The sequence below is a fragment of the Sinocyclocheilus grahami genome, unplaced genomic scaffold, assembly GCF_001515645.1.
Source record: "Sinocyclocheilus grahami isolate Dianchi unplaced genomic scaffold, SAMN03320097.WGS_v1.1 scaffold398.1, whole genome shotgun sequence".
Classification (NCBI taxonomy): domain Eukaryota; kingdom Metazoa; phylum Chordata; class Actinopteri; order Cypriniformes; family Cyprinidae; genus Sinocyclocheilus; species Sinocyclocheilus grahami.
The window spans coordinates 320,008-346,951 of NW_015505577.1; the positions used below are offsets into that span (position 1 = coordinate 320,008).

Genomic DNA, 26,944 nt, shown 5'->3' on the forward strand with positions numbered 1-26,944 from the left:
GCACAATGCTGCAAATGTACAAAACTTTCCACATAAAAGACAGGTTAATTCCCACTTGTTTTTTCTGCTCTTTTTCACATAAAGGAAGTATGCTTACACTCAGCTTATTTCCAAGAAAATGTACTTTTATATGTGCACTTCCTTTTGCTTTCTTTTGCTCTAATAACTGTATTTGTTGACTTAATACTATAAGTAATGTTGTGTAATGTAATGAGAATATGTCGTTATGAAGCTGTAAATTCATTGCAAAAACAGCTGCAGTTTCTTCACAGGCCCCAATGAAAAAGTACTGGGCAACTTGAGATTACTGCAACATAGTACCAATTAGAGAAAATCAGAAACCACAAACAGCACAACCACAAATGCTCTGCAACACACAATACAATGAGCACGGCCCAGAGAGATGTACGGTACGTCTGTAAATGACAAAATGGGTTCTGTATTCCCATGGAATGATCTGAATAGAAACAGTGTCAGCGAATGTATCACTTGTACCACAAGCCTTTTGAGTCATTCAGTTAACAGTCTCAGCGCCCTCTTGATCTGTTGTGTTGATTCTAAGACTTTGGTCACAGATACAGCATTGCATGTGCTGGAAAAAAACACGACGACTGCGGTACATGGCGCTGCCCCATGAAATGTGTGCATAGTTGCTGTTACAGGCCCGAGTTTATAATCCTAGAAGGAAAAAACATTGAAAGTGGCGAGAAAAAACAGCTACTCTTCCAGTTTGGTCTGTTATATCTAGCAGTTGTTTTATTAATTGCAACTAATGCTGTTTGATGGGCTCGCTATTATAATGCACTCGTTTTTCTCATCGGTATAACTGAAACAGTTGGCTGATGGGACATTCTGTTCCCATGTGATTTGTGTTTGGGTCTTTTATAGCTGCTCGATTTATTTGGCTAGATGTTGCTTTAGCAATCACATTTATTTCTTTGATTGGGCAGCTGTTGTTCTAAGGCGGCAACTCTGGACCCGTAAGGTCACAGTATCCACGTGCAGTGGCTCTCGGCCAGAGCTGGCTATCACTGATGGTCTGAAGAGCTTTACTGCAGTGTTACTCTGTCTCAGACTCTATAACCAACTCCACATGTCTTATCTAAATAAGCACTACGCCAAGACAGATCACATTTCCTTCTGCTGCTAGCCAGACGTACGGATTACCTTGTCACTGGCTTCGACATAAAAATTGGAATTAAATTGGTACTGGCACATGAAGCTGGGGTACCAGTCATGTTAATGATATACGGTACTTCTGTGTATTAAGGGATTCTTCACCCCTTTTACCATATAGTTATTGCACATTACTTTTTGTTGTACAAGATGGTCTCATCTGGGTACATTTACTGCACATGAAATTGTTAAGTAATTGATATGCCTACAATATTAGACCTTTGCCATTCCACTAATATAATCCTTTGAAGAATTCCCCCCTCGACTTGTGCCAAATGAAATGTTAATTCATACCACAATCATAGGGTGAGCACAGTTAGTCAGACAAAACGCAGCCCGAATGCCAAGGTGCAGTCATGGCAATGGCTGGAAAAACTGAACAGAAGGCAGAATGTGGAACGTACTGTAAGATCTTATTAGTAACAGGATCATTTTTGGTGGGTGAAGAGACTGTAGACATTGGACACTATTAAGTATAAAGCAGTGGATTTTTACAGTCAATATGAAATCATAACTGACCCTTAACCCTGCACGTTATTCTAAAAGAGAACATTTACTGTCTTCATAATCTTTCTGCAAAATGTAAAAATTTCTCTGCCTCTAAAATGACTTTCAGCTGAAGTCACCTATGCCATATGGATTATTCGTTAATGTTAACTGTGATATAAATGATCCAATGCTAAATTTAGCCACCAAATTAAAGCCTAAGAAAGTCAGGTAAGTTTGGGTTTTACAGATGTACTTTGTGATTTTAAACATGTTCAAGTAAAAAATGTCTGGATTGTTCTCACACAATCTCTGTAAAAATGACAGTTGCCGTTATACAGCCATGCAATGTAGTCCTGTTAAGGCAGGTTTCACAAACGCAAAACCCTAGGGGTTCATCAGTTGATGAAAACCTGATAACTAAATATATTGAATGGAAAGATAAAAAAATTTAACTGCGTGATAATGATGTGTGATTATCAGTCAAACGCTGTGGTTCAGTTAAATAACTGTATTGTTGATGCAATGCTTGTTTCAGTGAAATGCAGCACTATGTTCAGCACACATGCAAGCAGCTTATGATCCGGTGTTTTCATTATCTCAGAGTGCATTTGGGAATGCAGCGTGAGCTTTACTTTCTTTTCACATTCATATAATTCCCAACATTTCAGCATTTCTCCAGTAGTTTGCCAAAATAAAATCTCAAGAGTTTGAATGTTTGAAAGTGAAGAATTTAAGGCATAAATATTAGTGTTGTAACTTGTAGTGAAAAATACTAATTTTATCATATCATTTTTTTTTATTTTACAGTACAATTTACAATAGTCTTCATTTGTATATTTTGAGTTAAAACATGGGTTTCTTCGCATAAGCGGAGGGTAAACCAACTCCAGGGTAAAGTGAAACACAGTACCGCTGCTCCCTATATGCGCAGTTTGCGTAGGGCACCAACTCCCAGGGGGGCACCATTCCAGTTGCTCAAAAAAACAACAACAACAACTTTCGTTCTATATTAATATTAACATATACATATACATAAATAAAAATCTAAACATTAACATTTGTGTGTGTTTTGCTCCCCATGTGCCCTCCTTTCCCATATTTGGTTAGTTTCCTGTTCCTGTCCTGATTATGTTGATTTAATTCCAGATGTTCCTCGTTTATTTCCATTGATCCCAGGTGTGTCTCGTCATCGCCTTGTCTTGTCATGTGTTTAAATAGTGTTCCCTGTTTTTAGAGCAGCGTCTGGTATTGTTCATGTCTACATGTGCTACGTGAGTTTTCCGTGTTTCCTTGATATATTCAAATTCTCTAGATTGATGTACTCCTCGTCTCCCTCCGTTCCTTGCTCTGCACTCCACTCAGTAGTGCAACTGTGACAGAATATCGGACCCGAAACAAAAAGCCAGCGGCGCCTATTCTCCCCGTGGTTCTTTTCCGTTTTTTTTTAAAGTCTTTTTGTTTTTCCTGTTTCAGGACTTTTGTTTTTCCATGACGCCACCATTAACTCGCTGTTCTGGCACGGGGCCAATTACCATCGCTCCGTGGACCTCCCAGACACCAAGGGACTAAGACTGTCTCAAACCCAGCCGGCCGCTGCTCAGTTTCCCCGTAACCCAAGGAGGAGGATGAAGATACTGTTCTCTGCCTTCATCCTAGCCCCAGAGCTCGCTCCAGTGTCGGCTCCAGCCCCTGAGTTCGCTCCAGAGCCAGCTCCTCAAAAGCGCCTTGCTGTGCCAGCTCCTCATATGTGCTTCCCAAGGGAGGGCTCCGGATCCCCCGTTGAGCCCAGGGAGGGTTGCGGATCCCCAGTTAAACCCAGGGAGGGCTGCAGTCCCCTGTTATAGACCACGGAGTGCCTCGGAGCCTGTAAGCGTCCTCACGTATTTTTTCGGGGGGTGGTAGGGCTCCAGCTGTAGAGACTGGGGCGGGAGCCGGGGCTGCGCCTCGGAGGCTGCATTGCCATGGCCTCCTGAACTACCTGCTCCATCGTGGCCTCCTGGGCTGCCAGATCCGCCATGGCTCCCCGAGTCCCCTGATCCGCCATGGCCTCCAAGTCTGCCTGCTCCGCCATGGCGCCCCGAAATGCCTGCTCCGCCATGGCGCCCCGAACTGCCAGATCCGCCATGGGTCCCGGAACGGGCGCTGCCCTGGAGGCCTTCCGTCCACTAACCCTGTTCCTAGAGGGGTTCCTATGTTCACGTCTAAGATTCAATCAATAAAATCAATCCTAACCTTACAGAAGTAGAATGCCATTTCATGATGACTTTAAGACAAAGAGAAGTCAGAAGTTAGATTAGCTCCTTGAGCTGAATACACATTTTGTTGGCTGGTAAAATATTCTGAACTAAAAGCTGTAATACCACTTTATTTAAACCAGACTGTAAACAATGCATTGTTTTTTGCAGGCCGCCTGATGTAGCCTAATTTAATTTCAATATGCGTCCAGCCACCTTAACACTGTCTGCTCATAATTCTTTAAACATTCTCTAATCAACATATCTCTGTGTCTAACAAAATGTTAAATCCCAGTAGAGTCTATTTGCATCATGTGTTTTTCTTTGCTAATAAATCTTCCAAGGTGGAATTATATCCACAGAGTACAGTAAATTGAGTATGATGACATACCAATGTTAGCGACTTCTCACTTGCTGTTTTGCCCATTAGCTAGATGGGGAATGGTCCAATAAAGAGATGCACCAGGTAGTTTAATATTCTACAAGTCGATGAAAACTCTTTTTTGGTAATGTGATTTCTTTACATGTAGGGGGAGAGTATCGTGTTTTTTTCCCCTGAAATCTATGGTTTTATAGCATTATGCAGTTATCATTTAATGCACTCAAGGTGCTGCTAAATAGTGCATAACTGTGGATCTTCAAGATTCATAAGGCATCGAGGTGATAAATTTAGGGAACTAGTTATATGCGAAGCTCCACGAGGTGCATCCTCTTGCACAGAAGTTATGTTGAAAAATTTTATTTTAACTCATTTGAGAGCACCTAAAATGTATTGAGGGCAAGGGCAATAACTGGGACAGGTATAATTGTGTCTGCTCTTCTGCAGGTGGCTCTCTTTAAGGGCTCTCTTTAACCCTTACAGGTTTTGAACACTGTGCTTAGAAAAGGACTCTAACTTACATTTAAATGACAGCACACAAGAGCTACAGAGCAATAGCTCTTATTAAAACATAAATAAAAATTATCTTATTAAAACATAATACAATATATACAGTAGGATCACAACTCCTTTTTTGTCCAAATCTATTATTTTAATCAAAAATCCATTAGAAATGTAATGACTACTCAACCTGTGCTGATGGTTTTCCATTTTATTGTCTGTTTTGATGTTTTTTAGGTGTATAAAGTCAGCAGTTTTGTTAAAGTACTATAAATAAATGAAAAACTTTTGTCATGTGTCATGCAAGAGAGAGAAAAAAAATGATATCATAGAGATTACTTTCACAGACCCTCATGACTGTTTCTTAAATTATCAGACCTTTCTATGAAAAGTCCCGGTTTGTTCAGGTTGTAAAATTTCATACAGTGCAACTCCTCAAACAATGTAATGATATTTATGAATATAATAATTCATGATGTACATTGAAGAATATATTTAAAATATTCTTAAAATTGATATTTAAGATGTGTATTTATTTAAGGTTAAGTTACTTGAGGGATACTCCACATGACATAAATGTAAACTTTTGTAAAAAAGGTATGTTAAAAAAAATTCTGACTGATTTCTGAAACAAGAGGGAGGAGATGAGAATGCATGTTTTGATTGCATTTATTGTAGTACAAATGTTGCATATCAAGTTTCGCAAAGCAGTGGAAGCTGCACACCTATTCAGTCTGCTTCTATCAACCGATTACACCTCCAATTCTTCAGCCTTCTTTAATAAAAATAAGCCTGGCTGAGGAGCTAATGCCCAGCATGCCTTTCTCTTGATGAATTGCTTTGTGAATGTGTTGGTCTATGTCACGTACACTCCCAAAAGTCCCTGGGTGTTTGAACACTGTAGTTACTATATCATATAATTATGACTTTGCCATTAATCACATTTTCGTACTAATGCATCTTTAACCCAACAAATAGCTCCCATATGTTCATCCGAACCCAGTCCTCTGGTCCAAATTCTGTGTGCCTGCCACATGATTTTCCAAAGAGTTGTGAGTGTACAATGCGCCGCATGGTTTCTTCATCTCATAGGCTACATCTTGTTTCACATCCCTAATGAGTTGGGTCATGTTTGCTAGTTAAGCAGTCATTGATAATTCAGTACGAATGTGCTCTTTCGAGAGCCATGCAGATGTGTCAAGACTTTCCTCTGTTTCTGGGCTTTTCAAAGGTACCGCATTGCTTTTGCAAGCAAAGCTTCATATGTCTCTGTTACGAGGGTCTGCAATCTACACTGACAGCCACAGACTCGCTACCCCCGTTCCAGCTTTTTTCTTGGACAATTTTATGTTTTTCTGCTCGCTCTTAACTCTATGTCTCAGCTTCAAGACGAAATCCCCTTGTAGCACAGTAACCTCTTCTTACTTAGCATCATGCTGGTTTCCGTAGACAAGCAATGGGCAATTTTATGTCTTTCACAATCAATTGACTATATGATCCAGAGGAGAAGTGAGCCTCCAAAAACTTTTGTTATTTCACATTTCTCATTAAACTCATCATGGGTCAGTGTTGAACATGAAGCTTTGCTAATGACATGGAGGAAACTGCACCTGCAATTACGGCTCTCATTATTGTAATCATCTTTATTTATGACTCCCTGTTGAGAGTATGGTTGAGCCCAAATGGAGCATAATGAGGTGTTGGGATGATAATAAGTTCGTTGTGAAGATGATGAGGATGATGACGGCATAATTCTCCAATGCTATAGTGACTTGTGGTGCCGAACTGCTTTTGGCCCATGTGTGAGGCAGCTGGCCCCTCATTGCATGGTAGAGGGCCATGTGGTGAACATCATCTAAAAAATGGTAACTGAAGGGTGTATTAACAGTCTTTTTTTCTGTTGGTTAAATTACTGACATATTAGTGAGATATTAGAGCTTATTCAGTTATATTAATAAACCTACAGAATATTTAACCCATTAATACCCATATTCCCCAAAATACTTTTTAGAATGCTGCATATTTTTCAAACAACATTAGACTTTATATATTAACTTCCATAGAAAGATTTTACAAAGAGTAAAAAGTCTGGAAAGCCTTTAGCAACTTTAATTGCCCAATGGCCTAAATGGGTTAATTATCATCTTAATTTTTTCAGGTTTTGAAAGACTTAAGAACACTCCCGATATTCTAAAATGAACCAAGACAAACTACCCAACGCATAATCTTCCAAAAAGGCCATCCAAAAAGAAAGACCATACACACAAATTAGGATATTTTGCAATGGCAAATGAATCTCCCATCACTGTGGAATAACAAAATTTGGCAGCATGTGTAGGAATCTTGTAAGTTATTTTTCTAGTTGAAAGGGACTTGCAATCCAACATATTCTTCCAGAATGCCACTCTTCTGGCTTTAGTTATATAATGGCCAAGTCTGATCAGCTTTCATATACTGTATTTAACAGACTTTTAACTCTGAGTTTATAAATGGCCAATAACATGATTAAATAGAGAAATTATGTTTGACTTTTTGCTCAAACTGATATTCTCTGATATAACCAATTCTTAACCGTAGCTACACCTATAAATAGTTTGAGACAGATGGTGAAAAATCCTTGATATGCTGTGCCATGAGACACATGAAAGCATTCATAAAGAAGATGTACAAGGTAAGACGAGACGCAGATACATACACCTCCATGTAAGTTTTCATTGGACAGATGACTTTGCCTCTCAGTCAGAACACTGGAACATGCATGGCTGAGCCTCTGATGCATGAATTAAAGCCATAACATTTCGTTAACAGGGCAGATTGAATTAATACCCATCCGAGGACCACTCCAGATGGCTGCTGCCTCTCTCCCAGCCTCTCATTGTGGAGGAAAATAAACATCCGTAAATCACCACTATGGGAGTTCCTACAATCAGCGGCGCTGAAGTCATGGTCCCATGGTCACACCTTCTCAGAGAACCTGCTAATTTTGTGTGGAATACTGTGTGCTGTAAAAAGTAATCGTCTGACACAACATAACGTAGCTGTTTGAGACGGATGTCTCACGTTCTTTTCTGAACTGATGTTTTTGGCAAAAAAATCTTTGATTCTGCCAAGGCCACAAAGTAGCAACACCTCTGCTCGCATACCTGCTTACAATGTCTATTTGTATCTTCATGAACTATTACAGGCATGTTCTGACACTCCAGAGAGGAAGTGCCCTGCTTTTGGAGTCTTGTATCACTTGGCCACTGTATTACAACAGCCACATAAAGGAGTGTTTTTATTGGAAAATAGGTGCTACTCAAAGCTTTTTTATGCTAAACTGAATCCATATGAATTGTTGACCTTAAGTAGAGGCTGGTTACAATTGCAGTACATTGAGCTCTTTGTGGATATTTTACAAAAAACATTCATTACATTCATATTTCTACTCATGGGAGTGTTTTGGTTGCACGCACAATGGGAAAAAGATTTTCTCGTTGATTTCATTTTCAAGACATTAAACTTGCTCATATAGAATTTTGCCCCAAAAATTCATATATGGAAATTAATGAAGAATGAATAACTTTTTTTTTTTTTTTGCATGTTTTGAGGAAATAGCATTGTTGTAATCCCAGAACCAACCTGAATGGCCAAGTGAATGATTTGGTTAGAGGTAAACAGGAGGTTTCTTTGGCTCTTTATGTGCTCTCTGGTCATAGTCCATTAAACCCACACGCCCTCAGTTCTGCTCAAATGCTAGCCTATCCAAAGGTTCTACACTAAAAAGAAGTGATCGGAGATTGCTGTAAATCACATCCTATGGAAAAACAAGAGCTTTGGTTTTCATATATTGGAGTAAAAGGAGTTTCAGTATTGTATTATGAAATAACAGGAGGGTCAATAGGTAAGTCTAACCCTTCGTCTGAATATGTGTACATATTCCCTGCCATACAGTATGCAAGAAGCATTATATACTGTATAATGAGTGCGATGTCTGTGCAGTAGGGGAACAATATCCAGATGACCTACTGCATTTGATGGAAAGGGTAAAACCAGTGGATATTCCATAAGGGCACAAAAGCTGAGGAGACTTCAAATTTTAAAGATGAGAAAAAATGGTGGACAACCTTAAGCTTCTGCTAGGTATGAAGTTTCTCATTGTAACTACTTACGCAAATTATACTTTGTGTTGTGGCCTTTTGGTCAGTGTAAGTTCTACAGTACCCAGATCATGATTTGGATACAGCTTTGGTGTTTTGAAGCAGATCCAGCCTCCACTGTCTTCTGAATTGTCTGGAAATGTGAGTAATTACATAAAGTGAAGATCAAAAGTGCATTTCAATGTTTTTCACCAGTCTGGAGTTTTGTTAAAGGCAAAGCTTTGTCTCTGGAAAATTTTACTTTGATTGAATGAGAGCTGTCAGTTAGACAGACAGCCTTCCCAGTGGGAACATGTACTCTTGCTGGTTTCAGGGTCGCGTGCTCACGAAGGTGGAGCCCAACAAAACAACCACAAGCTCTTTCATTTACTAGCAGGGGGCAAAATACCAAAATGGGCATTTGTGTTTTTAAATGAATGACACAATGAATCACACAGGATGGTGGTTTGACGGTTATGGTTGTGACCCAAGCACAGTTTGTCAGAGTTTGGTGATTCAAGTTTAAGTGAAGTTCTCATAAAATTGAAATATTTGTGGCATATTTCCATCCCAAGGATATTTAGTTCTAAGAGGTGGTCTGTTTTATCCATCTTGATCCATATTGATCATAGAATTGCTTACCATGATGGTGAAGTCAGATATAACCAGTGTATGGTGGTTCATTAACTAATCAATCTCATGTGCTCCAGTCAGCTGTAAGAATGGCCCATTCTGCCTGAATCTGTTATGATTGGCTTTCAATATGTTTTGAAACCCTCTGCTTCTCCAGTGTGTGTCTTGTATTCCTCAAGTCTCCATAAATAATGCTTAATTGAAACTGTCCAGCTGTCAGAATGATTACACGCTTTAGTTCGCCATTTGGCGGCAAGAGACAGAAGTCTATGCGTGCTTGGTTAAACAGTACAAGTTTGTGGGGAATTCTTCACTTTCCTAGCCAACATAATCATGCCACTTGAAAAAAAGGGTGAGCAGCTTACTGAATACCTAGATGTACACCTGTGTAGTGCACTAGAGCGATGCTCTTATCAGCCTCGATAAACAAATATTGAAACATTTCTAAGGTCAGGGAAGAGTGGTGGTTTTTAACTAATCCATACTTGGAAAGAGAGAACAGGCTGCTAAAAGACTACTAGCTCTAGCATGCAAAATCGCAAAGCCCTTTTTGCATTGAGTCAACACAGATGTGGTACAGTGGGACAACTTTATGAAAGACTAAATAAAAAATTTTACTGGTACAAAAGTGGCCTGTTTCTGGAGCCTTTTTTGGGGAATTGGATCTGTGGACTGTTGAACTAAACAATTCTGCTTTCTATTATTTTATGGATTTATTGGTACTATAAAAACATTTAAAAACTACTGTAATTGTTTTAATAACATAAAAACATTCAAATTGTGGGTTTTATCACATAATACAAGAACTCGCTGAACTTAAAATATTTAATTTCAATTTCAAATTTTCTTGAGAATACAAAAAAAAAAAAAGATTTAAAACAAGGCAAAATAAGCATTAAAATAAGCATGAAACATCAAAAAAATCAAGATTGACCAAGATTTACATGAAACAGTCTTCATAAAACAAGGTTTTGGTAACTGTGCCTCTTATGGCGCTTTTCCACTGCGTGGTACGACTCAGTACAGTACGGCACGGTTCGGCTCGGCATGGTTTGCGTTTCCACTGCAGTTCAGTACCGCTTTAGAGTGGACGGGATTATTCACATGTCGTTATAGTTGCACTGCCTCTACTACCACGACTCCTAAAAAAATGCAATAGACAACAAAACTTTTTGGTTGTTAAAAAACGTGCGCTCGTTCAAAACAGTTGCGTTCGATCCTTCGCTGGCTGTGCTGATTTAAATTTTGTGTTTGTGTCGCAAGTTCAGTGACGCATGTAGTGATGATTCTCTCCGGCCAATCCGTGATCAGCAGAGTTTACACGTCACGTTTTGGTAATGGTACGGTTCACTTGGAACCCCAACCGAGGTGGTACTAAAAAAAAGTACCAGGTACTGTACCCAGTGGAAAACCCCCCAAAAGTGAACCATACCGAGCCGTACCGTGCCGTACCATGCAGTGGAAAAGCGCCATAAGTATCTGAAGTTTGGCAGGAAGGTGCACAACCTCTGTCCAGAGAAAGGTGTTGGCCCTCTGGAGACTCAAAAAAAAAATCAATCAATCAATCTTGATAAGGAAGCCTAATTTAAAAAGTGTGATTTGTAGAAAATGTGTAGTTTAAAAAAAACAACAACAACTATATTTACTTTTCGAGTAAATCACCAACACCTGAGAAGGCCATGGGGCCCTTCAAATATTTGTGGGCGGCAATGGGGGGCCTTGGGGTCAAAAAAGTTGAGAATAATAATGGTGTAGTAGTATATTGTTTTGAATACTGTTGCAGAGACAATTCATTCAAAAAACATTCTGTCATCATTTACTCAACCTTGTGTCATTTTAAACCAGTAGTGGAATACAAACATTTTAACAACAAAAAGTATATTAACCCTTTCATGCATGGTGTCCACATTTGTGGACAGTTAATTTAACTCAATTTAGGGTTCATTTATGATGGTAATTTTCTCCAAACCACTTGAGGGCAGTGTCAGTAGATTGACAGCAATATTGTATTAATGGCTACTATCTTGCATTCCAAATATTCATTGCTTGATGACATCATTAATCCAAGATGGCTGACAGCGATAGCCATGTGCTAAATGCCCCAGGCATATCTGTGAAAAACTTTTATACAAGGTCAATTGCATAAAAAAAATTTAGTATGTACAGTAATGTATGATGAGTAAAATGTAGTTTTTATTCACCAAAAACCAACTGTCCACGTATGTGGACGTCATGCAACAGTGGAGTCAGATTGCATCAAGTCTGATTTCTGTAACCTGCTAGTATATCTATTCTATTTTTTCATGAATTTCATTTATGAATTGTCTTATATTGTAATAAAACAGACATTTAACAAATATATCAACATAAATAACCATTTGAAATTACATATTACAGCATTAAATGGCAACTTTACACATACATATGGAGACAAATTTGCATTTTGCCTTCCAAACAGGGCCAGCATAGGTCAAGGAGTCAGTGCAGAATAATAGAGAATATCCCAGAGGACAGTGGAAGTGACAGTGACAGCATAAGTTGTTACAATCAGCAGTGAATGTTTTCCATGATCTGCCCATATTGCTAATAGGTTTCAGCATATATACAGTGGGTACGGAAAGTATTCAGACCCCCTTAAATTTTTCACTCTTTGTTATATTGCAGCCATTTGCTAAAATCATTTAAGTTAATTTTTTTTCCTCATTAATGTACACACAGCACCCCATATTGACAGAAAAACAGAATTGTTGACATTTTTGCAGATTTATTAAAAAAGAAAAACTGAAATATCACATGGTCCTAAGTATTCAGACCCTTTGCTCAGTATTTAGTAGAAGCACCCTTTTGATCGAATACAGCCATGAGTCTTTTTGGGAAAGAGGCAACAAGTTTTTCACACCTGGATTTGGGAATCCTCTGCCATTCCTCCTTGCAGAGCCTCTCCAGTTCTGTCAGGTTGGATAGTAAACGTTGGTGGACAGCCATTTTTAGGTCTCTCCAGAGATGCTCAATTGGGTTTAAGTCAGGGCTCTGGCTGGGCCATTCAAGAACAGTCACAGAGTTGTTGTGAAGCCACTCCTTCGTTATTTTAGCTGTGTGCTTAAGGTCATTGTCTTGTTGGAAGGTAAACCTTCGGCCCAGTCTGAGGTCCTGAGCACTCTGGAGAAAGTTTTCGTCCAGGATATCCCTGTACTTGGCCGCATTCATCTTTCCCTCAATTGCAACCAGTCGTCCTGTCCCTGCAGCTGAAAAACACCCCCACAGCATGATGCTGCCACCACCATGCTTCACTGTTGGGACTGTATTGGACAGGTGATGAGCAGTGCCTGGTTTTCTCCACACATACCGCTTAGAATTAAGGCCAAAAAGTTCTATCTGGGTCTCATCAGACCAGAGAATCTTATTCAGGTGTTTTTTAGCAAACTCCATGCAGGCTTTCATGTGTCTTGCACTGAGGAGAGACTTCCGTCGGGCCACTCTGCCATAAAGCCCCGACTGGTGGAGGGCTGCAGTGATGGTTGACTTTCTACAACTTTCTCCCATCTCCCAACTGCATCTCTGGAGCTCAGCCACAGTGATCTTTGGGTTCTTCTTTACCTCTCTCACCAAGGCTCTTCCCCCCCGATAGCTCAGTTTGGCCGGACAGCCAGCTCTAGGAAGGGTTCTGGTCATCCCAAACGTCTTCCATTTAAGGAATGGAGGCCACTGTGCTCTTCGGAACCTTAAGTGCAGCAGACAGAAGTCTATGCGTGCTTGGTTAAACAGTACAAGTTTGTGGGGAATTCTTCACTTTCCTAGCCAACATAATCATGCCACTTGAAAAAAAGGGTGAGCAGCTTACTGAATACCTAGATGTACACCTGTGTAGTGCACTAGAGCGATGCTCTTATCAGCCTCGATAAACAAATATTGAAACATTTCTAAGGTCAGGGAAGAGTGGTGGTTTTTAACTAATCCATACTTGGAAAGAGAGAACAGGCTGCTAAAAGACTACTAGCTCTAGCATGCAAAATCGCAAAGCCCTTTTTGCATTGAGTCAACACAGATGTGGTACAGTGGGACAACTTTATGAAAGACTAAATAAAAAATTTTACTGGTACAAAAGTGGCCTGTTTCTGGAGCCTTTTTTGGGGAATTGGATCTGTGGACTGTTGAACTAAACAATTCTGCTTTCTATTATTTTATGGATTTATTGGTACTATAAAAACATTTAAAAACTACTGTAATTGTTTTAATAACATAAAAACATTCAAATTGTGGGTTTTATCACATAATACAAGAACTCGCTGAACTTAAAATATTTAATTTCAATTTCAAATTTTCTTGAGAATACAAAAAAAAAAAAAGATTTAAAAAAAGGCAAAAAAAGCATTAAAATAAGCATGAAACATAAAAAAAAATCAAGATTGACCAAGATTTACATGAAACAGTCTTCATAAAACAAGGTTTTGGTAACTGTGCCTCTTATGGCGCTTTTCCACTGCGTGGTACGACTCAGTACAGTACGGCACGGTTCGGCTCGGCATGGTTTGCGTTTCCACTGCAGTTCAGTACCGCTTTAGAGTGGACGGGATTATTCACATGTCGTTATAGTTGCACTGCCTCTACTACCACGACTCCTAAAAAAATGCAATAGACAACAAAACTTTTTGGTTGTTAAAAAACGTGCGCTCGTTCAAAACAGTTGCGTTCGATCCTTCGCTGGCTGTGCTGATTTAAATTTTGTGTTTGTGTCGCAAGTTCAGTGACGCATGTAGTGATGATTCTCTCCGGCCAATCCGTGATCAGCAGAGTTTACACGTCACGTTTTGGTAATGGTACGGTTCACTTGGAACCCCAACCGAGGTGGTACTAAAAAAAAGTACCAGGTACTGTACCCAGTGGAAAACCCCCCAAAAGTGAACCATACCGAGCCGTACCGTGCCGTACCATGCAGTGGAAAAGCGCCATAAGTATCTGAAGTTTGGCAGGAAGGTGCACAACCTCTGTCCAGAGAAAGGTGTTGGCCCTCTGGAGACTCAAAAAAAAAATCAATCAATCAATCTTGATAAGGAAGCCTAATTTAAAAAGTGTGATTTGTAGAAAATGTGTAGTTTAAAAAAAACAACAACAACTATATTTACTTTTCGAGTAAATCACCAACACCTGAGAAGGCCATGGGGCCCTTCAAATATTTGTGGGCGGCAATGGGGGGCCTTGGGGTCAAAAAAGTTGAGAATAATAATGGTGTAGTAGTATATTGTTTTGAATACTGTTGCAGAGACAATTCATTCAAAAAACATTCTGTCATCATTTACTCAACCTTGTGTCATTTTAAACCAGTAGTGGAATACAAACATTTTAACAACAAAAAGTATATTAACCCTTTCATGCATGGTGTCCACATTTGTGGACAGTTAATTTAACTCAATTTAGGGTTCATTTATGATGGTAATTTTCTCCAAACCACTTGAGGGCAGTGTCAGTAGATTGACAGCAATATTGTATTAATGGCTACTATCTTGCATTCCAAATATTCATTGCTTGATGACATCATTAATCCAAGATGGCTGACAGCGATAGCCATGTGCTAAATGCCCCAGGCATATCTGTGAAAAACTTTTATACAAGGTAAAAAAATATATTATTATGTACAGTAAAGTATGATGAATATGTTAGTATTTTATAAACTAAAATTTAGAGTAAAATGTAGTTTTTATTCACCAAAAACCAACTGTCCACGTATGTGGACGTCATGCAACAGTGGAGTCAGATTGCATAAAGTCTGATTTCTGTAACCTGCTAGTATATCTATTCTATTTTTTCATGAATTTCATTTATGAATTGTCTTATATTGTAATAAAACAGACATTTAACAAATATATCAACATAAATAACCATTTGAAATTACATATTACAGCATTAAATGGCAACTTTACACATACATATGGAGACAAATTTGCATTTTGCCTTCCAAACAGGGCCAGCATAGGGCAAGGAGTCAGTGCAGAAGGAGTCAGTGCAGAATAATAGAGAATATCCCAGAGGACAGTGGAAGTGACAGTGACAGCATAAGTTGTTACAATCAGCAGTGAATGTTTTCCATGATCTGCCCATATTGCTAATAGGTTTCAGCATATATACAGTGGGTACGGAAAGTATTCAGACCCCCTTAAATTTTTCACTCTTTGTTATATTGCAGCCATTTGCTAAAATCATTTAAGTTAATTTTTTTTCCTCATTAATGTACACACAGCACCCCATATTGACAGAAAAACAGAATTGTTGACATTTTTGCAGATTTATTAAAAAAGAAAAACTGAAATATCACATGGTTAGTTCAAAAGGGTGCTTCTACTAAATACTGAGCAAAGGGACTGAATACTTAGGACCATGTGTTATTTCAGTTTTTCTTTTTTAATAAATCTGCATAAATGTCAACAATTCTGTGTTTTTCTGTCAATATGGGGTGCTGTGTGTACATTAATGAGGAAAAAAAATTAACTTAAATGATTTTAGCAAATGGCTGCAATATAACAAAGAGTGAAAAATTTAAAGGGGTCTGAATACTTTCCGTACCCACTGTAACTACTGTTATTGTTCCTACAATATGTGTTTCATTGTTATTATATTGTAATATTATTGTTTTTAATAACTGAGCTGATATAAATGGCATATATAAATGGCATAACATGCCATTAAAAAACACAATATTCTATATTGTCAGCTGTGGTTTTATGTCCCATTTTACGCTTTTGTTGCATGGTGTTCACATATGTGGACAGTTAAATAATTTTTAAATAAAACAGAATTTTGTAAAAATGAAAACGGATTTCAATTTTAGCATCATATTAAAGTAATAAAAAGAATAATAAAAAAATCTAGATAATGTTTTCCATAATTCATGCATGAAAGGGTTAATGAAACCTAAAGGAATAGTTCACCCAAAAATAAAAATTACAGCTAATTTAGCCTATTCAAGATGTAGGTGACCTTTTCTTCAGCAGAAGAGTAAACAAATATTTTTAGCTGAATGGTTCTTGCTGATTCACAATCCATCAGTTTGAGAGTAAAATAAAGCATAAACAGTCAACACAATTTTAATACCCATGTCAACTGACAAATACTAAGGTCTTATGAAGCGAAATGATAAGTCTGTGCAAGAAACCGAACATTAATTACAACATTATTACCTTTGATAGCCTCAGGCAAATGGTCCAGAGTGATGTCTTGTTTGTGAACTAATTGTTCCTTTGAACTGGTTCTTTTTCAAATCGAACTGAACCGTCTGAAACAGTTAGTGGCTCGAGCCAACACAGATTGAAACTGTACCGCCCCAGTGACAGCTTTTCTACATTTTTTTCTGTGCAGTGTGAGATCGCAAGATTTACATGAAACAGTCTTCATAAAACAGGGTTTCAGTAGCTGTGCCTCTGCATATCTGAGGTTTGGCAGTAAGGTGTACCAACCTCTGTGCTGCATGTCCAGAGAAAGGTGTGGCCCTCTAGAGACTGTTTAGAGTGCACTTCTTTAGCCTTCTGCACTTCAGTACTCATTGTGCGTTTGTGTGCATAAAAACTATGTTTGAAACAGCCCCCATCAAATAACTTCATCCCTGCATGATTAGATTTGATGAACATGGAGTAGTTGACTTGATTTCACTGCTGACCACAAATGGTCGTTCTGTTGCTGAGAGGCAGGCCTGAATTTAATTATGGCTAATGCCTGACTATAGTTTTGGGAGAGTTTTGACATTAGGGATAAAGTGTGCTTTGTTTTATGTAGTTTCATTAACAGTTCTTATATTGTTTCTGCTGCTGTATTTTGTGATAATCAGGAAAGCACAAATCTCTTGTTCACCATGAATTATGGTAAAAAATTTAACTTAATCAGTTATTTTAAACTCTTGTCCACAGCTCTACTGGGCTCGCCATATTTTTGTTGGCATTTTCATTGTGTGCATGTGCGCCCATGAAGTATCCTGGTCTTTTTACCACACTCGGGACTCGCCGTTCAGATAGCCCTTTAATAGCGATGATGTGAGCCCATGAAGGAACCTGACCTCTCATAAAGCCACAAAGCCTGGGCTGTCTATACCCATCTAGCTCCTCCACACAAAACCAGACAAATACAGTATCCATCTCTTCATCCAGATTTCTCTTTCTGCACTGGCCTCTTTCCAGTCATTATAAATCAGTTACATAAAAAAAAGACTGAACTGATTGACATTTGGATGAGCCATGACTGACTAATAAACTCATTTCACATTCACTGCAGATACATGGAAACTTTGAGTGGAAAATGACAGTACTCTCTGCTTTAAAGGCTGGGTGTAATTTTTAGTACTACAAAAGTGGTCCCTGAATTTGAAAGCTCAGCAGGTGGATTGTTAAATAAAAGATTAGATAGATAGATAGATAGATAGATAGATAGATAGATAGATAGATAGATAGATACATACTAAGGCATTATTTATTTATTTTTACTTCATCACTAAAGTTATATTGCACACTTGTGCCAACCAATCCAATGGTACTGAAAGATATAGGCAACAAAAACATAAAAACAACAAAAAATTGCTTATCACGTGTTTGCCTGATGATGATAATATTTATGATTAATATATTTTATGATATTTGATTAGTCTTAAAGATCTCCACAGTATTTAAAAAAGGTTTTAACAGAATAAAATACCTAAATAATATTAAAATTGTAATATAAAGGAACTAAAACAACAACAACATTTTATATGCCAAAACAGGTACTTCCCCCTCAATAAACAGGAAATATATATTCACCATATTACACCATATTCCAAAAAAAGAAAAACATTTCAAAAGACTGCAGAGATTAAGAATAATCATGTATCATACATAAGAGTAATCCTAATCATACACAGTAAATATAATTTTGTCAAATTCAAATAAGCTTTACAGATCTTTACTGAATAGAGTTTAAACAATGTGTTCATGCTTGTTCAATGAAGCATAAACAATTATTGCACAAGTACCTGTGGAACAGTCCTTAAGACACTAACAGTTTACAGATTGCAGTTCACAATTATAATAGCTTAGGACGTTAAAAAGACCTTTCGACTGACTCTGAAAAACACCAGGAGAAAGATGCCCAGGGTCTCTAGTCACCTGTGTGAACATTCCATAGTCCTGCTGCAGGGAGGCATGAGGACTGCATATGTGGCCAGAGCAATAAACTGCAATGTTGTTCATGTAAGACACCCAAGATAGTGCTACTGGGAGACAGGAAGGACAGCTGATCATCCATGCCATGGCAAACCGCATGTAACCACGTGTCCCCCAGATGTGTTCAAAAACGTGCAAGTGTCTTGGTAGAAGAGTAGACTAACATCTCACAGCAAGAACTGGGGCCAGTTGCATTAAAGGTTTAGACTAGTCTTTCAAGTTACTAATCAAATTTGTTTGACTGGTCATAATTTTGTAAAAATTTGGTTACATAAACATGTAGAATGGTTTAAATTGAATCCAGAAAACAAGACTGATTACCCTTTGGCTAACTGCTAGTGGGTCCGACAAGTTCTTAAGTCACTGTCTTAACATAGAGGCTAAGTTATGCAACTGGCCCCTGGTACGGGCCATGAGGATGAGATGCACAAGTAAGCTGGTGGCTCATAAGATCTGCATTCTAGTCACTTGCCTGTTTAATTGTGCACTTTAATTTACTGAGTGCTGGTGAAAATAAACTTCACTTCCTCTTCTGGTTTCTGTAGAAACAACTAAAGACACCTTGAGCAAGTGTCTTCCTCTTAACTTTCTATGTCAGCTCAACTTTTCAAGTTGCCATGGGAGTCGCTCTGTGCTAGTTTAAAACCTTAAAAAACAGTTGAGGTGCTTTAAAGGTTGACTCATGGATCACCTCGTATACCTGCAAATGTTAATATTCTTCAAGAACACTAAAGCATTTAAATCATTGTAAAGCCCTGAGTTCAATGTCAGGAACAAATCTAAACTTGGATTGGAACTGTTCGGTACATATAGCTACCTGGATGTGTTTCAGAGGTCTAATCCAGATTTCAATCTTGTAGTCACAAATTATGAAAAAAAGAGAAACTGTAGTACTCCACCTCACTTAAACCAAATTGAGAACACATCTTTTCAATGGAAAATCCATGTCTGTAAGTGATTATTGTCAAAACATGAACCACAACAGTGCACAAAGGAATATCTGTATAGAAATCATCTAGTAAAACAACATAATATATATCATTATGTAGGAATTAGGGGGAGATAAAAATTCTTTACAATTACTTGTTTCTCAACATAAACAAAACGATTTCAACTTCAGTGCAGTGTCATGAGTTTGGCAGTTATGAATGGAGCTGATTCATGACCTTCCAGCACGCACTGCTTATAAGCGTATAATTACAATAATATGGTGTGCCTTTTTTATATGCAGAAAATCTCCAAAATATAATCAAAAGTTATGATGTGTCTGAGTGGTTCAGTGAACATTAATTGCTTTTCAGACATGAGCCCATGTATTTGGGATCCAGTGAGTCTCTGTTTCTATCTTTGCGAGTTCGACTCTCAGCTCAGTGAATGCCATGGCCAGGTCGTCATTGATGATCACATTCTCAAACAAGTGGCTGTATTTATTCTCCATGGCTTGAGCACTGGTAATCATATCCTGAAAATCCTCCTCCTGTCAAAAAACGAATAAAAGGGCAATGCATGAGAATAATATTACTACACTGTTCAATATACAATTGTTAGTTCATTCCTCAAATTTGACTGGCTAAGCGACATACAAATTAATTGATGAGTTTTACAAAGTTGTGAATGTGTTTACAAGTTGGAATCTAATAATGATATTAATGTACCATTATAACTGAATGATTTACTGTTTGTATCACTCTGCTTGTCTGAGTTCTAGAACAGTGTTTCCCCACAGAAATTAATCGGATTGGATGTATGGGATTTTTTAAAAAATATAGTAATTTTAACAGTAAAAGTGTGTAAAAATGCTACTCTGGAAAAAATAGAACAAAAAAAATTAATTGACGTTCCCAGAATTATCTATGACACCTCACATTGGATAGTTTTTCATTGAAATAACGGTTTCAAGTTATGTACATTAGGGTTTACATTAGGGTTTTTTGTAGTTAAACTAATGTTTGTAGTTGTGTTTTAAAGGTGGTTATCCATATATAATGAAGGTAAAAATATTAACATGAAATAACATTATTTTGGTTAATGAAATATGTTGGGGGTTTTTTTTACTGTAAATTTAAAGGGGTCATAGGATGCTACATGCACATTTACAAGTTGTTTGAACTGAAATGTGTGTTGGCAGTGTGTGCACACAACCACCCTATAATGATAAAAATCCACCCAGTGTTTTTTTTTAAATCTGGTTAAATATTTACCTCTTTCTCAAATCGAGCCGATCTCAGATGCCTGTCTGTGTGATGTCACACAGACAGGCCACTCCCACGATAGTTTGATTGACAGTAGCGTTTCAGCACAGACTGGACTGGTGTCTTACCTCAGACCCGCCCTGAGTGAGCTGTCATCTGTCCGCCATTGTTTCGCCGCCGGAGCAGATGTAGACAAGAATGACTCCTAAGCGATTTAGGTATTCTGTTGTTGGACGTAATAATGAGCATAGCAGTCATCATTTACTCCCGACATTTGAGCCGCTGAACTCGCAGTGGATTACATTGTTTCTGAAGAGAATGCGCCCCCGATCTACATAAATGCGTCTATGTTCGCGCGAATCATTCATGATCCAGCCTCATCTACAGAAGAAGTGAGTATAATGTTTTGTAATGAATCTTTGCAAATCGCCTTTCCTAATAATGTGCTAATTATTAGCAAGTTTCACGATGAATGCGGCTAAAGTAAACAGTCTCTCTGAGAGCAGCTCGGAAGAGAGGGGCGGGATCAGCAGAGCTCATTAACATTTAAAGGAAAGTTTTTTTACACTACCATTGAGAAATTTTAACCAAACTATGTTACAGACTTTTCATTAAGACCCTAAAGAATCATATCAACTTGTGGAAAATGGGCATCCTATGACCCCTTTAAGGTTAGTCTGTAAAACCGAACATTTTTCTACCTAATTTTTGTAAATTCTGTAAATTTAACTTTTTTGTTTTTGTAACAGTGTACGACCCGATATACAGTGGGTACGGAAAGTATTCAGACCCCCTTAAATTTTTCACTCTTTGTTATATTGCAGCCATTTGCTAAAATCATTTAAGTTAATTTTTTTTCCTCATTAATGTACACACAGCACCCCATATTGACAGAAAAACACAGAATTGTTGACATTTTTGCAGATTTATTAAAAAAGAAAAACTGAAATATCACATGGTCCTAAATATTCAGACCCTTTGCTCAGTATTTAGTAGAAGCACCCTTTTGATTTCCCTGTTTGTCTAGCCAACTGTATGATACACTGCTAAAGGATCATTAAGGCAAAATAATGCCAGTACTTTTTTTTTTCTCCCACCATGACTGACATTCGCAAACGGCATGCCAGAAGAAATAGGTTCTACTGCCTACAGATGGTTCATTTAGGTGGGATACCGTGCTTTGGAGTGTTTTCCTTGTTTTGGTCAGCCTAGTAAAATAAATTGTTTAAGCTTTAATTGCCATTCTTTACACATATAGTCATTTTGAACTGTTTAGAAAAATAGCCATACGAGTACATAAGAGCAATAGGAACTCTTAAATACAATTCAGTGTATTTAAGAGCTCCTATAAAATTCATTCAGGTCAATAGTCAGTGTGAGAAATGTTCTTCCTCAGCCATGATATTGTCCACTATTTTTAACAATGAAAACACACATCACCCAAAGCTGCAGATGGTCTGAAAGAATACATCTTGCCTATAAATGTCTTTCTTTGCCTCAAAAGGTATTTCACTTTGCAGTTTATGAATTATAAAAATGATGTGACATTATACGTCAGACTGACCTGGCTTGGATTGGAGTAAGAAAAGTAAAGAAGACAGTAAAGACGAGTCATTCCACTAAATCATGAAAACAAGAGATGTCCAAATGTGTCTTGTTAAGGTCAGTGCTCAGTGCAGTCATACAGGATGTGTCCTGGGTTAATAGGGAAAGATGAGCAACACATTTGCACCCAAGAGCTTGGTAGTTTGTAAAACAATATCCAGGTGTGAGAGAGATGACCTAAGTCTTTTACAAGACCCTGGGGAAGACTTAGGTGCTCATGCTCACAGCATGACAAAAGATGGGTCTCAGTGGGGTTACCAGAAAACCTTCTATCCCAAGCCTGAACAACCCCCAGACAGTTGGGAGTGTAAGAAGAAGAACCTGTGTGTGCTCATGGGGCACACCTGTAGTCCACCCTGGAGTGATTTTTAAAAAGGACCCTTGTCAAATAGGTGCATTAAATGCCAAAGAAGCTGAAGTAGGGTCAAGATGATAGGCCAGGTCAAGCCTTTTCCACCTTCGCTATGTACTGAACTGGTGTAACATCAGGAAGGTCATAAATTAAGAATGTGATTATAATTCTTAATTCATGTAATTAAAGGATTAGTTCACTTCCAGAATGAAAATTCTATCATCATTAACTCACCCTCCACTTGTTACAAACCTGTATGAGTTTCTTTCTTCTGTTGATTGTCCTGATGTTGACTTCATCATTGACTTCCATAGTAGGACAAAAAAAAATACTATGGAAGTCAATGATGAAGTCAACTTTTTAATAAAAAATTCACAGCCAGACTACACATGTACCATAACCTGAAGAGGAACATTTTTAGAATTATACTAAAATGTATTTTATTAGCTAAAATAAACTATAAACTATCAATCAGATGGCAGAAGGTATGTAGTAGATTCTGTTAAACAAGTTTTTCAGTAAAAGTTTGATCATGTTGATACTTTGGAGGCCTTAGAAAGAAAGGTACATCATTTATTAAGCTTTAAGGCAAATAATGTAAATCTCATTTTTATTTTAAGAAAGTAATTTTGCTTTTGATTAATTTATGTGATTATTTAGACAGTTGGGAGTGTAAGAAGAAGAACCTGTGTGTGCTCATGGGGCACACCTGTAGCCCACCCTGGAGTGATTTTTAAAAAGGACCCTTGTCAAATAGGTGCATTAAATGCCAAAGAAGCTGAAGTAGGGTCAAGATGATAGGTCAGGTCAAGCCTTTTCCACCTTCGCTATGTACTGAACTGGTGTAACATCAGGAAGGTCATAAATTAAGAATGTGATTATAATTCTTAATTCATGTAATTAAAGGATTAGTTCACTTCCAGAATGAAAATTCTATCATCATTAACTCACCCTCCACTTGTTACAAACCTGTATGAGTTTCTTTCTTCTGTTGATTGTCCTGATGTTGACTTCATCATTGACTTCCATAGTAGGACAAAAAAAAATACTATGGAAGTCAATGATGAAGTCAACTTTTTAATAAAAAATTCACAGCCAGACTACACATGTACCATAACCTGAAGAGGAACATTTTTAGAATTATACTAAAATGTATTTTATTAGCTAAAATAAACTATAAACTATCAATCAGATGGCAGAAGGTATGTAGTAGATTCTGTTAAACAAGTTTTTCAGTAAAAGTTTGATCATGTTGATACTTTGGAGGCCTTAGAAAGAAAGGTACATCATTTATTAAGCTTTAAGGCAAATAATGTAAATCTCATTTTTATTTTAAGAAAGTAATTTTGCTTTTGATTAATTTATGTGATTATTTGATTAATTTAGTCTGCAACAAAATGGCTTACTGTGAAACGGTACTTAGTATTCAGCTGGTCATGTGTCAATATGGCAGCCAGCATGAGCGAGGACCTGCTGTATGAAGAATAGCTTTTCATAGGACATTAATACGACTGAACTTTTCATCTTATGTGAGTGCAAACATTTTAAAAACTGTCAAAAGTAAAGTGGGTACAGAAAGTATTCAGACCCCCTTAAATTTTTCACTCTTTGTTATATTGCAGCCATTTGCTAAAATCATTTAAGTTAATTTTTTTCCTCATTAATGTACACACAGCACCCCATATTGACAGAAAAACACAGAATTGTTGACATTTTTGCAGATTTATTAAAAAAGAAAAACTGAAATATCACATGGTCCTAAATATTCAGACCCTTTGCTCAGTATTTAGTAGAAGCACCCTTTTGAACTAATACAGCCATGAGTCTTTTTGGGAAAGAGGCAACAAGTTTTTCACACCTGGATTTGGGAATCCTCTGCCATTCCTCCTTGCAGAGCCTCTCCAGTTCTGTCAGGTTGGATAGTAAACGTTGGTGGAGTATATATATTTCTTAGATGTAAAACTTTTTTAATGAGGATCAACACCAGACAATCAGACAGGACAACCACAATGCACAACAGAGATGGCAGGAAACTACAATCATTATATCTCTTACTGTAAATATTTTTGTAGGTGCTTGTTCATTCTGACTTGACAGAACTTTTGCATTTCTTCGGCTCAGTTTCAAGTGCTCTATTGATGGGGGCTTCACAAATACAACATAGGGTTTAAACTCTGAGGTGTATAAGGCTGCTATGGCCTGTTAGAGAATGGAGAAAAAAATGTGAAAAAAGACATACAGTGAGCAAAATGGCAACATATGGGAACCATCTTTTTTCCAAAATCATTTGTTCAGTCATTTGTTCATTGTCTAGTATGAATGTGTCCATGCTATATTGTAACTGTTTAATTTCAAACCATTTTCTATGACATTAGACACTAGACAATTTCAAAAATTCTGCACAAGGCCAGCAGCATCAGCCCTGCATAAATTCAAATGTGTCGTCATAGTATGTTCGTTAATACAGTGAGAATGTTTCTATAAATGTTACAAGCTGATGAAAAATAATCAGACCACAATGAAATGTACCAACTGGAGTGGAGCTGGCAGAACCTCCCTGTCCAGAATGACGTAATTCCTGCCCTTGAGTCTGTGTTACAAAGTCAACAAATATGACATGTAATATAGGACTCCCTGGCTCTTGCTCACTTGCTGTTTATCCCTGTTTCTCTCTCTCGCTCATGCTTCTGTAGAGAGGCACAAATTGTGGCATTTTTACCATATTCTGCATGTGTGGTTCTTTAACAATATGAAATAAAATCCATTAAAAGTGGGAATTGTTGTTGAGCACCCTTATGCACGGATACCTGATCCAATGCTTTTTGACACTTACACACCCACCAATTCATAAATGAACTTTTACTCACATGTGGCTTCACATACAGTAGGCACACCTTGCTCTCCGCTATAACCCTGCACACTGAATCCAGACTCATACCGTAGTAGTTCCCTTTATATTCACCATTCTCCAAAAATCTACATCAAACATTTAAGAGAGCATGAAATATGGGGAATATAGAGATTTTTGTTTTAAACCCCCGTTTTTAATAACAAGTTATGAAAATTTCTGATAAATAACAAGATGGCTATAAATTATTTGTAAATAAATTAAAATTTTGAGCATTCAAGCATAAATCTAGGTGATGTATTTCAGTTTGCTGTTATACATCACTGGCATCATTGTCATGCTAACATATTCATCCAGTTGCTACAGCATGTATTGTACAGTATACTGGATGTGCTATTTGAAAGCAGTACACTCTTGGCCGAACTGAATATATTTACAGTGAAAGAGCAGCTTAATGGAATGCTCCAAACTGTTAATGGCTGACACACTGTGGTTAAATTTTAAAGAAAATCATGTTATATAAATTGGTTTGGCTCTTCTCACAGGGACATCACAATCATTCAGTGTAAATTCAAAAACATTTCAGCAGATCATCATTCCAGTATGACCCAATATGTTTTATGTATGTTACACAAACGAAAGCCACCTGTTTGATCAAACATTTGAGGAATGGTCTCTAAAGAACAATTCAGCATGAAAATACAATGCTTTCATAAGTGCCACATTTGCATGGAAAATAAGATAGTAAATCATTTTGTGCCTCATTTTTTAAAAGTCAGCTGCCCCCTTGTTTTATTCAGAGGCCAAAACTGAGCAGAAAAAAAGCCTCAATAGCCTAAAGTATTATATCTGATCCATTTAATTATTTTTTTACTAAAGTAAACCTTGTGGTGTTTAATTTCAGTAAGTGTTCATTTTGAAATATTACTAAAAATATATAAAAAAATATTCTTTCGTTTAGTTTATTAAAATTTCATAGCAAAAAGACACATGTAACACAACCTGAAGGAGAACATTTTGACATTTTACTTTCTAAAAAAAACTATGAATCAGATGACAGAATGCATGTAGTAGATTGTGTAAATTAGTGCAAAAGTTTGATTTGTTGATACTTTGGAGGCCTTAGAAATGAGTATCAAATATGATACAGTACAGGGCTGACTGGGGGTGGGGCAGTTTTTGCTCAGCCATATATGTATATATATATATATATATATATATATATATGTGTGTGGGTG

General features: G+C 37.5%; 1 pseudogene; it reads right to left on the minus strand.

The window, feature by feature from the left end:
• Window positions 1-20,006: 20,006 nt before the first annotated feature.
• The window catches only part of LOC107550424 (MAGUK p55 subfamily member 7-like), a 72,504-nt pseudogene continuing 65,566 nt past the window's right edge, over window positions 20,007-26,944 (minus strand).